The following is a 13,891-nucleotide window of genomic DNA, read 5'->3' as shown; positions in this document are numbered from 1 at the left end:
TTTGCTGATGATTTGGACTGCCTTTTCTGAGAACTGTCTTTTCATATCCTTTGCAACTTTTTCTATCAGGTTGCTTATCTTTTTCTTGTCAAAGCTTAAAAGTTCCTTACGTGTTACAGATAAATTTTCTGTTGTCTATATTATAATTTTTTTCCAGACCCAGCCTTTGCCTATGGACTTTATGAAATGGTGTCATCTATAGAAAGGTTCTAAATTTTTACATAATCACATGTCTATCTTTTCTGGCTGATGGAAGAGGTGAGACTAGACAGCCCGAGGCCTGTCAGGAGGCACCAGGAGGCACCGTCAGTGGCCCTGGGAAAAGTAAGACTAGACAGCCCGAGGCCTGTCAGGAGGCACCAGGAGGCACCGTCAGTGGCCCTGGGGAAAGTGAGACTAGACAGCCCGAGGCCCGTCAGGAGGCACGGTCAGTGGCCCGTCAAGAGGAGGCATGGAGCTGGGAAAGAGGCTCAAGAGACATCTGGGGGCAGAACTGGCAGGGGGGATTGACTGACAGCTTGTGGGAGGCAAGGTGCTAGAATGACTCAGAGCTTGGCTTTCCTCTGGGTGGGTGGCGCTGTCACTCCCTAAGAAAGGGAACACCACAGGAAGACCAGGTCTGGGCGGGAAGGTCATGCTTTCAGTTAAGGACACCGGAAGTGCGAGAGCCTGTGAGGTATCCAAGCGAAGGTGCCAGCAGCTGCTGAAGGCACGGGTCTGGGACCCAGGGGAGAAGTTCCAGATTTGGGACTCGCCATCACATTCATAGTGACTTGAATGGTGGCCATGAGGACCTTCACCTGGGGAAGGGCGTTTGGAGGGGGCGAACAGAGTGAAGGAATGAATACACAGACATCAAGCCACAGTGAGCTGGTGGCTTTGCTGGCAACAGCGAGTGGTCAGAAAAGGAACAGTCGGGGGGCTAACTCACCATGCCAGGGTGCAGATTGGAGAGTGCCCAGATTTGGAAGCCAGATAGGCCTAGGGTGGGCTCTCAGAGGACTCCCCACAAGAGGGCTCCTCAGCTGTAAAACAGTGGACCTGGGCTTTAAAGGGTGGCTTGTGGAGCAAGGGGTTGGGTGCACTGGAAAGGGAGATGGAAAGGGCCTGAGAAAGAGAAGGAGAGAAGCAACTATGAGGTAAGAGAGAGCAAAACGAGGAGATGTGACTGGGCAAAAAGCACTAGCAATATTACTCAATAACAGGAAGAAAATCCAAATGTAAGCAGGATTAAACACACACACACACACACACAAACACACACAGTTTATTTTTATTTATTCTCTCAAAGAGCTTGAAAGGAAATACTCCAAATGTAAACTGTGCTTTCTTTCACTGGATGGTGGGATCTGGGTAATATTTATTCAGACCTAAAGAGTAAAGCAAGAATACAAACTACATAAAGAGATATACACAATGATGTTCGTTTCATTTCATTATTCTTTTGAGTCAGGGTCTCACTCTGTTGCCCAGGCTGGTGTGCAGTGGCACAATCACTGTTTATCATAGCCTTGACCTACTGGGCTCAAGAGATCCTTCCACCTCAGCATCCCAAGTTACTGGGACTACAGGCACATGCCACCTCACCTAGCTAATTTTTTGATTTTTGTAGAGACATGGTTTCACTGTGTTGCCCGGGCTGGTCTCGAACTTCTGGGCTCAAGCAATCCTCCTGCCTCAGCCTCCCAAAGTGCTGGGATTACAGGCGTGAGCAACTGCACCCAGGCAACATTCATTTTTAAATTATCTGCAGGCCGGGTACAGTGGCTCAGTCTGTAATCCCAGCACCTTGGGAGGCCGAGGGGAGCGGACTGCCTGAGCCCAGGGGTTTGAGACCAGCCTGGACAACTTGGTGGGACATTATCTCTACAGTAAATTACAAAAATTAGCCAGGTATGGTGGCATGCATCTGTAGTTCCAGCTACTTGGAAGGCTAAGGTGGAAGAATAGCCTAAGCCCAGCAGGTCGAGGCTGCAGTGGCCGTGAGCGTGCCGCTGTACTCCAACCTCGGCGACAGTGAGACTCCAACTTGAAAAACAAAAAACAAAACAAAAAGAATCTTTTAAAATTATCTGCAGTAGTAAAAAATAATCTAGTGTAATAGTTAAATAATTTAGAATTATGCCATGGATTACAATGTGCTATTTTTTAAAAAAGATAGATTTCATCCTTTTACTACTGGAAATTTTGGAAATTCCTTAATGTTAAAAATTAAAAACTCATAGAACAATATATACAGAATATTCCTTTTTTTTTTTTTTGAGTTGGAGTCTCACTCAGGCTGGAGTGCTGTGGCATGCTCACGGCCACTGCAACCTCAACCTGCTGGGCTCAGGTGATCCTTCCACCTCAGCCTTCCAAGTAGCTAGAACTACAGGTATGCACCACCATGCCCAGCTAATTTTCCTTGATTTATTGTAGAAATGAGGTTTCACCAAGTTGCCCAGGCTGGTCTCGAACCCCTAGGTTCAGGCAATCCTCTTATTTTGGGCTCCCTAGGTGCTGGGATTACAGGCTTGAGCCACTGCACCCGGCCAGAATATTCTTCTTTTAAAAAACTATAAAGAGACATATGAATACATATATGTACATGCATTCCCACCTATTCTTTTTTTAAGGCTGGAAAGAGATACCCTAAATTATTAACAGTGGTTACTTTTAAAGACTGAGATTGTGCAAATGGTGAGATTTCCATTTATTACTCGTTATCTTATACATGCCTCATTAGACAAATTTTTTTCAAGACAAATCTTATATTACTATTATAATACAAAAATTATATAAAATTTTTAAAAACAGAATTCTCCAACCAAGAGAAACAATTGCTAAGAGCTGTCTCCAAAGTTAATATCTGCCTCTGCTTTTTGTGCATAGCTATGTCTATCATTTCCTTTCAGCAGTAAAGTTTATCCTGTTGCACTTTCAAGGCTAACCCTTAAGTAAGTTGTTAAGATAATTTCTTTTGCCGGGCTCGGTGGCTCAGCCTGTAATCCCGCGCCTTTGGGAGGCTGAGGTGAGTGGATGGCCTGAGCCCGCGGGTTCGAGACCCGCCTGGGCAGCGAGACCTCATCTCTACAATAAATCAAAAAAATCAGCCGGGCGTGGTAGCGCATGCCTGTAATTCCAGCTACTCGGAAGGCTGAGGCGGAAGGATCGCCGGAGCCCAGCAGGTCGAGGCTGCAGTGGCCGGGAGCGGCCACTGCACTCCAGTGTGGGCGACAGAGTGAGACTCCAACTCAAAAAAAAAAAAAAAAACAGATAATTTCTTTTCCTTTTTCTTTTCTTTTTAGTTTTCAGACAAAGTTTATCTCGAAAGTAAATTAGAGAGCGAGAGAGAGAGAGAGAGAGAGAGAGAGCAGAGACTTACCTTCCCAAGGTAGGGAAGGGAGCTAAGATAATTTCTCATGAAAAATTGAGAAGGAGAGAAAAGGGAGTTTTTCTCTAAGATCACAAACCATGAAGGAATGAAAGAATGAATATATAAAGAGCAGGTGATAACGAGCTGGTGGCTTTGCTGGTAACGATGAAGATCAGAAAGGGGCTACAGGGCTCTGACTAGCCCTGCCAGGGTGCAGGTCAGAGCGTGCCCAGGTTTTGAAGCCACAGAGGCCCAGGGTGGCCCCCATCAAAGGCCCCTCCACACTAGGTCTCCTCGGCTGTAACACAGGAGTCAGAAAGCCTACCACAGAAAGACGCTTTGAGGTTTGACTAAGACTGAGAGTCTTTACATTGTGGATGACACGGAATAGGTTTTCAACAGGGTTTTCTCTTTTTCTTTGAATGAGTCCACTCAATACCAAGGTATTCACTGTGGGTAAATTTATGCTACCCATGTGAGTGAGATGAGTTTTCGCTGTTTAAAAGCAGAGATGGTGGAAGGAGAAACGTCTCAACAGATTTTCTATACTAGTCAGATTCTTTAAAAAAACAACTGGAGGTTTATTTGTTTTGAAGAATCTTGAAAATTCTTTTTGTAACTAAAGATAGGAGAGTACCTAGAACCTAACTAGTCCTATATGTACAGAGTGATCATGTCTAAAAACAGCTCTAATCTCAAATATTCTGTGGCAGTATCTTTACAAAACACCAACACCTCAATTTTGATAGTTCTCCTTGTTTGACTGAAGTTGTGAGTAGAACTCCAACTTTTTGCAGGTGAGGTGTCCTTATTTTTATTTAGAAAATATGGTCACTATAACTAGGGGGTTAATGAAAAGGATTCCTCACCCCGGACACAAATTCCTTTGCAAATTTTTATGTGGGTCCTGAGATTCAGACTGACTCGTTTATTTTGCTTACTCTAACACTGCCATGGCACCGGCTGTATGCCAGGCACTGTTGTAAGAGTTCTATAAATACTCACTGATTCCTCTTGAAAACATACTAGGCAGATATGTTACTTCTAGCCCTACTTTGCAGATGGGGAAACTGAGGCATACAAATGTTAAGAGATTTGCTAGTTAAGCAGTGAAGCCAGATGAGAATCCAGACATTCTTACTCCATCACCAGTGTTCACCATTGTTTCTTATGCAGCTTGCGATATGTCTTAAGGCTAGTAAAAACAGGGATATGTCACAAGATTTCTTGGGATGTGATTTACAGACTGATTTGGAACAGCAGAGGTTGGCAAATGAGAAAGTCAAACCGAGTCAAGCATACCTCTGAAACCTACAAGTGAGGGGCCAAGTGAGGAGGTCCCCAAATCATGTCAGAGCTGGAGAGATCCTCAGAGAACAAGCTCAGCTCATTCCCCGTCCCCTCATGACATTTACATGAGGAAACGGATGAGACTGGGTGTGTTCCGAGTGGCATGACTGCAGACTGCATGAGGAAATGGAAAGGCTTGATTGAACAAGAAAGTAACAAACGCAAACCTCCAAAATGTTACACAGAAACCAAAGTCAAACCCAGGTTTTGTGACGATGTTATTATTTTTTTTAAATAAACAACTTTAGATGTAACAGACACAAAAACAACAGAGTTTCACAATGAAAGCCCATAAGAAGCTTAGTTAAAAAGAAAGCTTGGCTGGGCATGGAGGGTCACACCTGTAACCCCAAAACTAGGAGGTCAAAATGGAAATGCTTGAGCCCAGGAATTGGAGACCGGCCTAGACAACATCATGAGACCTTACATCTACAAAAAAAGAAGAAAAAAAAAAATAGCTGGACATGGTGGCACACACCTTTAGTCCCAGGTACTCAGAAGGCTGAGGCAGAAGGTCCTGAGCTCCGGAGGTCAAGGCTGCGATGAGCCGTGATCATGCCACTGCACTCTAGCCTGGGCAAGGGAGTGAGACCCCAACTCAAAGAGTAAAAAATAAAAACAAACAAATACATAAAAGGGAGGCCTAACAATATGTACTTCTCGTGCACAGTGACAAGTAAAATGTGAGATGTGAAAGGTGAGAGGGAGAAGGGGAGATAGAGAAATATTTAAAACAAGGAGGAAGAAAAGCCAGATGGAGAAAAAAAAGGAGAACAAGGCGCAAACAAAGAAGGCAGCAGGAATCAACACCCAGGAGCCACCAGGAAGATGGTGAGAACTCTGGCTGACGGTGACAAACCACACACTGAGACAAAGACCAGCAATTCCGCCCCAGAAGAGACCCCCACGGGCCAGGTGTGACTCAGAACCGAGGGGTGGAGACTGCGCTCACCCGCCAAGTGCAGGTGGAAACAGGAGCCTTCTGTGGCCAGGTCTCCTGATTTTTCCAGAAAAGCTGAATATTCCCATTTTATGTGAAAACCCCCGATTTTTAAAAGTTGGCAACTCATCCCAATCTGAGTTGGAGGGACTCGCCCAGCCAGGTTGGCCCTGTGAGGACAGGGACAAGGCCCTTCGTCTTCTTGGCTTTATCCTCGTTCTGTCTGGCTTATGAAGGATACCTCGTAACTATCTGTTGAGTTAACTAAACTGATTTAAATACAGCTTAAATGTAGCCCAAATGGTGGGGTTTCCTGACACAACAGCAAAAGTCAAGAGTCAGCCCAGATTCTGAGCCCAAATCGCCATGGAACCTGACGGAAGAGCCAGAACTCGGCAAGGAGAGATGGAGAAAACTTAGCTGGAACTGAAAAATAAACTGGCAGGAAGCCCTTCTATCCAACCCAAACAGACTCCTCCAGTCCTCCTCTCCGCCCCCATCTTCAAAGCAAGATCAGAGGAGCCACGGCTGTTCCTCTTGAGATGTTCTGTTTGGCGACTGCTTTCTCTCTCAAGTTCAGACAGGTCCTCCCTACCGAGTGTTGTAGGCTGCAGGGCACCCCTCCAGATAACCTCGTACCCACTCATGAATGCCAGGCCCTAACCGAAGTGAACAGCCTGTCCGTGGTTGGAGGAGATGCCACTTGTCCACTGATGCCAGAAATATCTGTTGAGTGAATGAACAGAGAGCCAACCACTCCTCTGGCTCTGAATTTGAAGGAAACATTTTTCTTGAGTTTGTTCTTAGAAACAATGTGATTTTAAAATACTTCTCCTTCTCTCTCGCTCTAAAATATTTTAAGGCTCACAATGCCTGCAGGTTTTAGCAGTTAGCTACGGTAAAAATTCATTTGACCAAAAATTAAAAAAAAAAAAAATTCCCCTAAAAGTTTCAGTACCTGAATATATAAAGGTCGGTATTTCCCTCTGAATGTGTGATGTCATAACGGTGATTTGGTTTAAGTCTCAATCAAGGCCAGAAATAGCCGGGTCTCGGGGCATTTTTGCTCCCAAGTGAGCAGACGGGCTTCTCCTCTGCACGCAGCTGTGAGCACACCCCCCTCCTCACACGCCTCCCCTGCGGTTCACCTTCCATCATCACCTGCTTTCGGTTGGTGCTCACTTGCTGGAGTATCAGGGCGTGTGGCCCTCTGGGACACCAAGTCCCTGTCTACACACCTACACACACATGTGCAGTGTCGAGGAGGAACAGCCCATCTTCTAAAATGTCTAGGCCGGAGCCGATATCAAACAATCTGTCCCATGAAGGTTGCAGATATTCTCATCCTGGTCAGTCCCAGTTGGGGGGTAGGCATGTAGACGATAGGAGGAGAAGTACGGTCTTTTCGTTCGAGCAAGTTTAGTGCAGCTTGTTTCTTGAGCTCTTGGTAAATCCAATCCAAGGAGCGCGGCCAACTCAGCCTCAGTAACGACATGTAACAATAAGAGCCCCATGCAAACCTTCACTGAGGGCCTACTATGTGCCAAGCACTTGTTCCGAGCGCTATACACAGCGGCATTAATTCGTGTAAGCCTCCGCTCATCTCTGTGAGGCAGCTCCTGTTACTCATCTTCTCATTCTTCAGATGTCCCTCCTCTGAACCAGGCCCTGCAATAAAGCAGTCAGGGCAAGCACCGGACAACACAGCCAGTTCCCTACCTGAATCCCTGCTCGGAGTCTGTGTATAGCAGGGGAGGCACACAAGAAACCAGAAAAGCAAATATCTTTTTTTTTTCTTTTTGAGTCAGAGTCTCACTCTGTCCCCTAGGCTGGAGTGCAATGGCATGCTCAGAGCCACTGCAGCCTCGGCCTGCTGGGTTCAAGTGATCCTTCCAACTCAGTGTTCCAAGTAGCTGGAACCTTCCAGGCACAGGCCACCATGCCCAGCTAATTTTCTGATTTATTGTAGAGATGAGGTCTTGCCAAGCTGCCCAGGTTGGTCTCCTGGAACCCCTGGACTCAGGCAATCCTCTGATCTCATCCTCCCAAAGTGCTGGGATTACAGGCATGAGCCACGCCCAGCTAATATTTTTTATGTTGGGTGACGTAATATCTTTTATGTTGGGTCAAGTTAAAGCAGAGCATGGGAGAGCGTGGCGTACTCATAGGAGAGGAGTTGCCTTGGAATGTGGAGCGGTCATGAGTTGGAATCTAAGCACTGCCCCAAAAAGTAAGAGGAAGACTCCCTAAGGAAAAACTCCCTAAGGAAAAACATCCTAAGATTCCAAGGAAAAACATCCCAAAGAGTGAGAACCACCAGGCTGCAGAGGAGGAATCGGACTGAGAGGTCAGCAGCCACTCAGCCAGCAGGGATGGAGCAGGTGTGCAGACTTGGCCCTCGGTCCCAGGACCACGTGACATAAGATGCCTCGGTTGGTGCCATCTTTCTTTTTTTCTCCCCCGCATCAGTGCCACCCACCCACAGCCAGTCTCAGCTAGTGACTTTTCAGTTTCCAAGTTCACACCAGAGCTAGAGATGACTCTTTCAGCTTCCCTGCCTCCCTCTACCTCATAGCGAAACTGCAGCCACCTGGCTCCCAACAGTCAAGGAGCCCCGGGCCACTGAGGCAAAAACTTCCTGAACGGCTGTCAGTTGCCAATCGGCCTCCTTAATGAGCTCATCCAGAATTAAGATGCTGGTTTTCGAAGTCAACTTCCTTTGTGCTTTTCTGTTTTCTACACACTAGAATGGTTTCCTTTTTACGTCTTGTTCTCGCACTTTATGTCTTTGTTTTTTCCCAAGATGTTTCCCTCTAGATCTATGCAATCCAACACTGCGGTCGTAAGCACAGGTGGCTAGTTAGCACATGAAATGTCATTAATACAAACTGAGATATGTTGTCAGGGTAACATATGCCCCAGACTCTAAAGACTTACTATAAAAAAATGAAATATAAAATCTGTAATTAATATTTTTTATATAAGGCTGGACGTGGTGTCTCACGCCTGTAATCCAAGCACTTTGGGAGGCTGAGGCAGGAGGACTGCTTGAGTCCAGTTCAAGATGAGCTTAGGCAACATAGTGAAACCTTGTCTCTACAAAAAAATTTAAAACTTAGACAGGAGTGGTGGTGCATGCCTGTAGTCCCAGCTACTCAGGAGGTTGAGGTGGAAGGATCACCTGAGCCCAGGAGGTCGAGGCTATAGTGAGCCGTGATTGTGCCACTGCACTCCAGCCAGGGTGATAGAGTGAGACCCTGGCTTGAAAAAAAAAACAAATAAGCCTGGCTCGGTGGCTCAGCCTGTAATCCCGCGCTTTGGGAGGCTGAGGTGAGTGGATTGCCTGAGCCCGTGGGTTCGAGACCCGCCAGGGCAACTTGACGAGACCTCATCTCTACAATAAATCAAAAAATTAGCCAGGCGTGGTAGCGCGCACCTGTAGTTCCAGCTACTTGGAAGGCTGAAGTGGAAGGATCACCGGAGTCCAGCAAGTCGAGGCTGCAATGGCCGGGAGTGGCCACTGCACTCCAGTCTGGGCGACAGAATGAGACTCCAACTCAAAAAAAAACCAAACAAAAAAACAAACAAACAAACAACATATTAACTACATGTTGAAATGAAAATATTATGGCCATATTAGGTTAACTAAAATATATTAAAATTAACTGCACATGTCCCATATTAGACACTATCTAACAGCACTTCTTTGTGCTTTCAAGACACTCAAATTCTACCATGCTCCAAGGCCACATTTGCCTTTAATTCTTCTGTTCTTAGCTAGAACATAGCCGAGATCTACTGCATGCTTTGGGGAGTAAGGTTCTTCCTAGAGCTATTTAAGACCCTGCAAGTCTCTAAATCTTTTCTACAAAATCTGAGTCAAGGTATTTCAATACACTATTGATCATTTCATTAAAATTCCTTTAAAATTTCTGCTATTTTCCAGATACTTGGTTCATGGTTGGGAAACTCTATGTCAACTGATTTATAATAGCACGGCCTAACTAGTTTCTTATTTGTCGGATTTCTTATTGTTTTCTGAATGTGTGTATTAAATTTCCAATTTTCCCTCTAGTTCTAAACTGTCATATGGGAAAAATGTTCAAAAAACTACGTACCAGTGAGCCCAAAGGAAATTCAGGAAATCTCAGTGGACATTTTGGGAAACACTATGAAAAGAAACAAAGGTCGCTAGGACCCAAAATAAGTTCCTTTCCTGAGAATATGACTATCACAATTATTTGGCTCCCGCTGAGGGATACTTGATGGAGAGAACAAATCAAGCTCACAAAGGAAAGATCTTTGAACTAACAATCCCCAGTTGGGGACAGAGAACAGACATGAATTTATTTCAACGAATCGAGGCAAAAGGTCCCCTTACGCTGGTTTTAGTCTGAGCCCTGTGGCTCTTGGGATAAGAGCCCAGTCACAGGCCCCGCAGCAGTTGAGAAAGGGAAGACCAAGTGACACAAAAAAAGGAATTTTAAAAAAAGGAAAGAGGCCAAAGAAGAGGATCCAGCCTATAAGGCAACCAAAGGCATTTTCTTCAAGGCTGACAGGTAGGCATGGAAAGCTCACTCCAGAGAGGAACTGTGAGAACGTTCTCCTGTGCTTTATACCAGGGACGGTCACGTATCTCATAGTCACACCCCGTATTCAAACCTGAACTCATCTGAGAAAAGGGAACAGTCTGCATCCTGGTTTCACTTACAACCCTGGGATGGAAGGCTGGACATGGGACTGTGGAATTCCAGGGGCTGTGCCTTCAAGCAAAAACTTCTAGTCACTCTAGTGAAGGAAAGCTTCACAAAGGTTTCTGCACTTGAGAAGAAACAACATGAGAAGAAACCAAAAGGCAGAAAATTCAAGCAAGTAAGGGCTGATGTAGACAGACACATTTTCTGCTTTTAAACAGAAAATCAATATCTAACCTCAAAGACTGTATTTACTAAAGAATGTTAGAGTGACAAGGAAATCAATAAGGTGCTCTCAGTTTTTTTCAAAATTTCTAAGAAATGCCCATTGAAATAAAAACAAAAAATAGAGCAACAAATGTAATGAGTGAAACTTGATTAGATCCTGTTTAAAAAAAAAAAATTCTTGTGATAAATGGAGAAATTTGAATATGGGTAGAAATTAGGTGACGTAAGTGTTAATTTTACAGATATTATAATGTTATTGGGACTATGCAAATGTGTCTAGGAGTGAAGTGTGGGTGTCTAGAGAGAGTATAAATAGGCAAAATGTTCATAATAATAAATATGTATATAAATTCCCATTCAAAAGAAGGTACTCCCATTATAGATTATAGATTATAATATTAAATACAATTTTTTTTTTTTTTTTTTTTTTTTTTTAGTCAAGGTCTTACTCTGTCGCACAGGCTAGAATGCAGTGGCACAATCAGGGCTCATCACAGCCTCGACTTCCTCGGCTCACACAATCCTCCTGCCTCAGCCTCCTGAGTAGCTAGGACTATAGGCATGTGCCACCATGCCAGGCTAATTTTTAAATTTTTTCAGAGCCAAGGTCTCACTATGTTGCCCAGGCTGGTCTTGAACTCCTTGGCTCAAGCAATCCTCCCATCTCAGGCCCTGAAAGTGCTGGGATTTCAGATCTCACCCATTGCGCCCAGCCCAATATTAAATACAAGTTTGTATGATTGGTAATTGTCCTGTCCTATATAATTTCACATACGTCAACAAAATTTAACTGGACAATATATACATGCCATATACAAGAAACCAACTGTATATCATCAAAATCTTCAAAACGCTGCTCATCAGATCTTGGGCTGGGAATGCAACAGAGTTAAGGGAAAGAGTTTTGATTCAGACAGATCTGAGTTCAGGTCCACTCTGCCACTTGTTTGTGTGAACTTGGATAAGGTCCTCAACCTACCCAAGCTTTGTTCTCCTCTTTAAAAAATCCCTACCTAGGCCGAGCGCAGTGGCTTAGCCTGTAATCCCAGCACTTTGGGAGGCTGAGGCAAGAGGACTGCCTGAGTCCGGAGGTTCGAGACCAGCCCGGGCAACTTGGTGAGACCTCGTCTCTACAATAAATCACAAAAAACTAGCTGGGCATGGTGGCGTGCATCTGTAGTTTCAGCTACTTGGAGGGCTGAGGCAAAGGATCGCCTGAGCCCAGCAGGTCGAGGTTGCAGTGGCCGTGAGCGTGCCACTGCACTCCAGCCTGGGCGACAAAAAGTGAGACTCCAACTCAAAAAAAAAAAAAAAAAAAAAAAAACCCTATCTAATAAAACTGGTATGATAATTAAATGAAACAAATCTAAAATACAAAACCTAGCTTCTGCCACTGAGTATGTGCTTAACTCATGCTAGCCATTGTTATTTGCACCCCATTACAATACTGGGTCTAGTTTCCTGACAGGAACACACAATTTTGACTTGGATTATCTTTTCTAAATAAAAAACACACAGACTTTCTAAATCTTGATTGCAGCAAAGCATATGAGCAAGTCTCACATAAGAGTGTGAGATAACTTCAAATGGAGAAAGACTTGACAAATACTTTAACATTCTGATTTTAAAATCTGTACTGTTAAAAAAAATTAAAACAGATCAATGAGTGGAAAACAAAATTAAGTCGTATATGATTTGGTTCCTGCATACACAGGACTTGAAATTCAGTGGGAGAGACAGTTGACAAGACAAAGATCTATACTAGGTCAAATATGACAGAATAAGGCAGACTCTGCTAAAAGAACCAAACAATAAAACAGTGCTTGTTTTTAGCCCTTGCTCTTTGCCCAGCACTACCCACGCCCTGTCCACATGTCCCTTCACTTAGGCAAGCTCCTGCCAAATCCCACCAGCTCCACCTCCAAAACACATTCAGACATCTCCTGTTTCCTCTCTGCTGTCAGCCCCGCCCCTAATCATTTCTTACTAGCCCAGCTCTTGCAACCTAGCCAGTCTCCCTGCTTCTGCCTTTGCTTCCTTCTGCAGACTGCTCTCCAGTCAGTAGCCAGAATAATTTTTTTTTTTTAAGTTGAGGTCACACTATGTTGCCCAGGCTGGGTTGCAGTAGCATGATCACTGCTCACCGCATCCTGGACCTCCTGGGCTCAGGTGATCCTTCCGCCTCAGCTTCCCAAGTAGCTTGGACATGCCACCACCACATCTGGCTAATTGTGATTGTGTGTGGGTGTGTATATGTATTTTTTTTTTTTTTTTCTGAGTTGGAGTCTCACTCTGTCGCCCAGACTGGAGTGCAGCGGCCGCTCCCGGCCACCGCAACCTCAACCTGCTGGGCTCCGGGCGATCCTTCCGCCTCAGCCTTCTAAGTAGCTGGAGCTACAGGCACACGCTACCACGCCTGGCTAATTTTTTGATTTATTGTAGAGATGAAGTCTCACCAAGTTGCCCAGGCTGTTCTCAAACCCGTGAACTTAGGCTATTTTTTTTTTTTGGCAGAGACTAGGTCTTGCTATATTGCCCAGGCTGGTTTCAAACTCCCAGGCTCAAGTGATTCTCCCACCTTGGCCTTCCAAAGTGCTGGGATTACAGGTCTGAGTTACTGCACCAGGGCCCAGAATAATTCTTTTAAACACTCAAGTCACCATAACTTCACTCCTATCCAAAACCCTTCAAAACTTCCCATTTCACTGAAAGGAAACAAGTCAGTCTTTAAAAGTATCCATAAACTTGATCTACAAGTTTGACACTTTTACAACTTCATTTCCTACCACTCTCTGCCATAATGATCTCATGGAAGTTCCTTAAATGCTTGAGGCCTGTCTCAGGGTCTCTGAGTAGAATACCAGAATACCACTTCCCCAGATAGCCTCGAGCCTGCTCTCCCAAGTCCTTAAGTCTATGATCAACTGTTACCCTATCAAAGAGACCCTCCCTGGCCACACTGCCGTGGCTGAATGAACCAGCAAATATCCACGCCATGCAGGACTATGCCGCTGTAAAAGAGAACAAGGATGACCTCTGGGAGCTGAAAAGGAATAATTTTCCAGATGTGTGGTTAAGTGACAAAAATTATACAAAGAGTACGAAGAGTGTTACTTTGATTAAGAAGGGGAGTTAGAAATAACTCTGCATCTGTTTATAACTGTAGAAAAACCCAGGAAGGATAAAACAGAAACAAGTGATATGCTCTAGGGGAAGGCAGAAAAAGGACTTCTCTGACTTATCTTTTTACATAGTTTTGATTTGAATCATATTAATATTCTACAAATGCAAAAATTAAATCAAGGAGGGTTACTTTAAAAT

This window comes from Carlito syrichta, unplaced genomic scaffold (genome assembly GCF_000164805.1).
Source record: "Carlito syrichta isolate Samal-C Ts95f unplaced genomic scaffold, Tarsius_syrichta-2.0.1 Scaffold315923, whole genome shotgun sequence".
NCBI lineage: Eukaryota > Metazoa > Chordata > Mammalia > Primates > Tarsiidae > Carlito > Carlito syrichta.
This window is presented reverse-complemented; position numbering follows the sequence as displayed.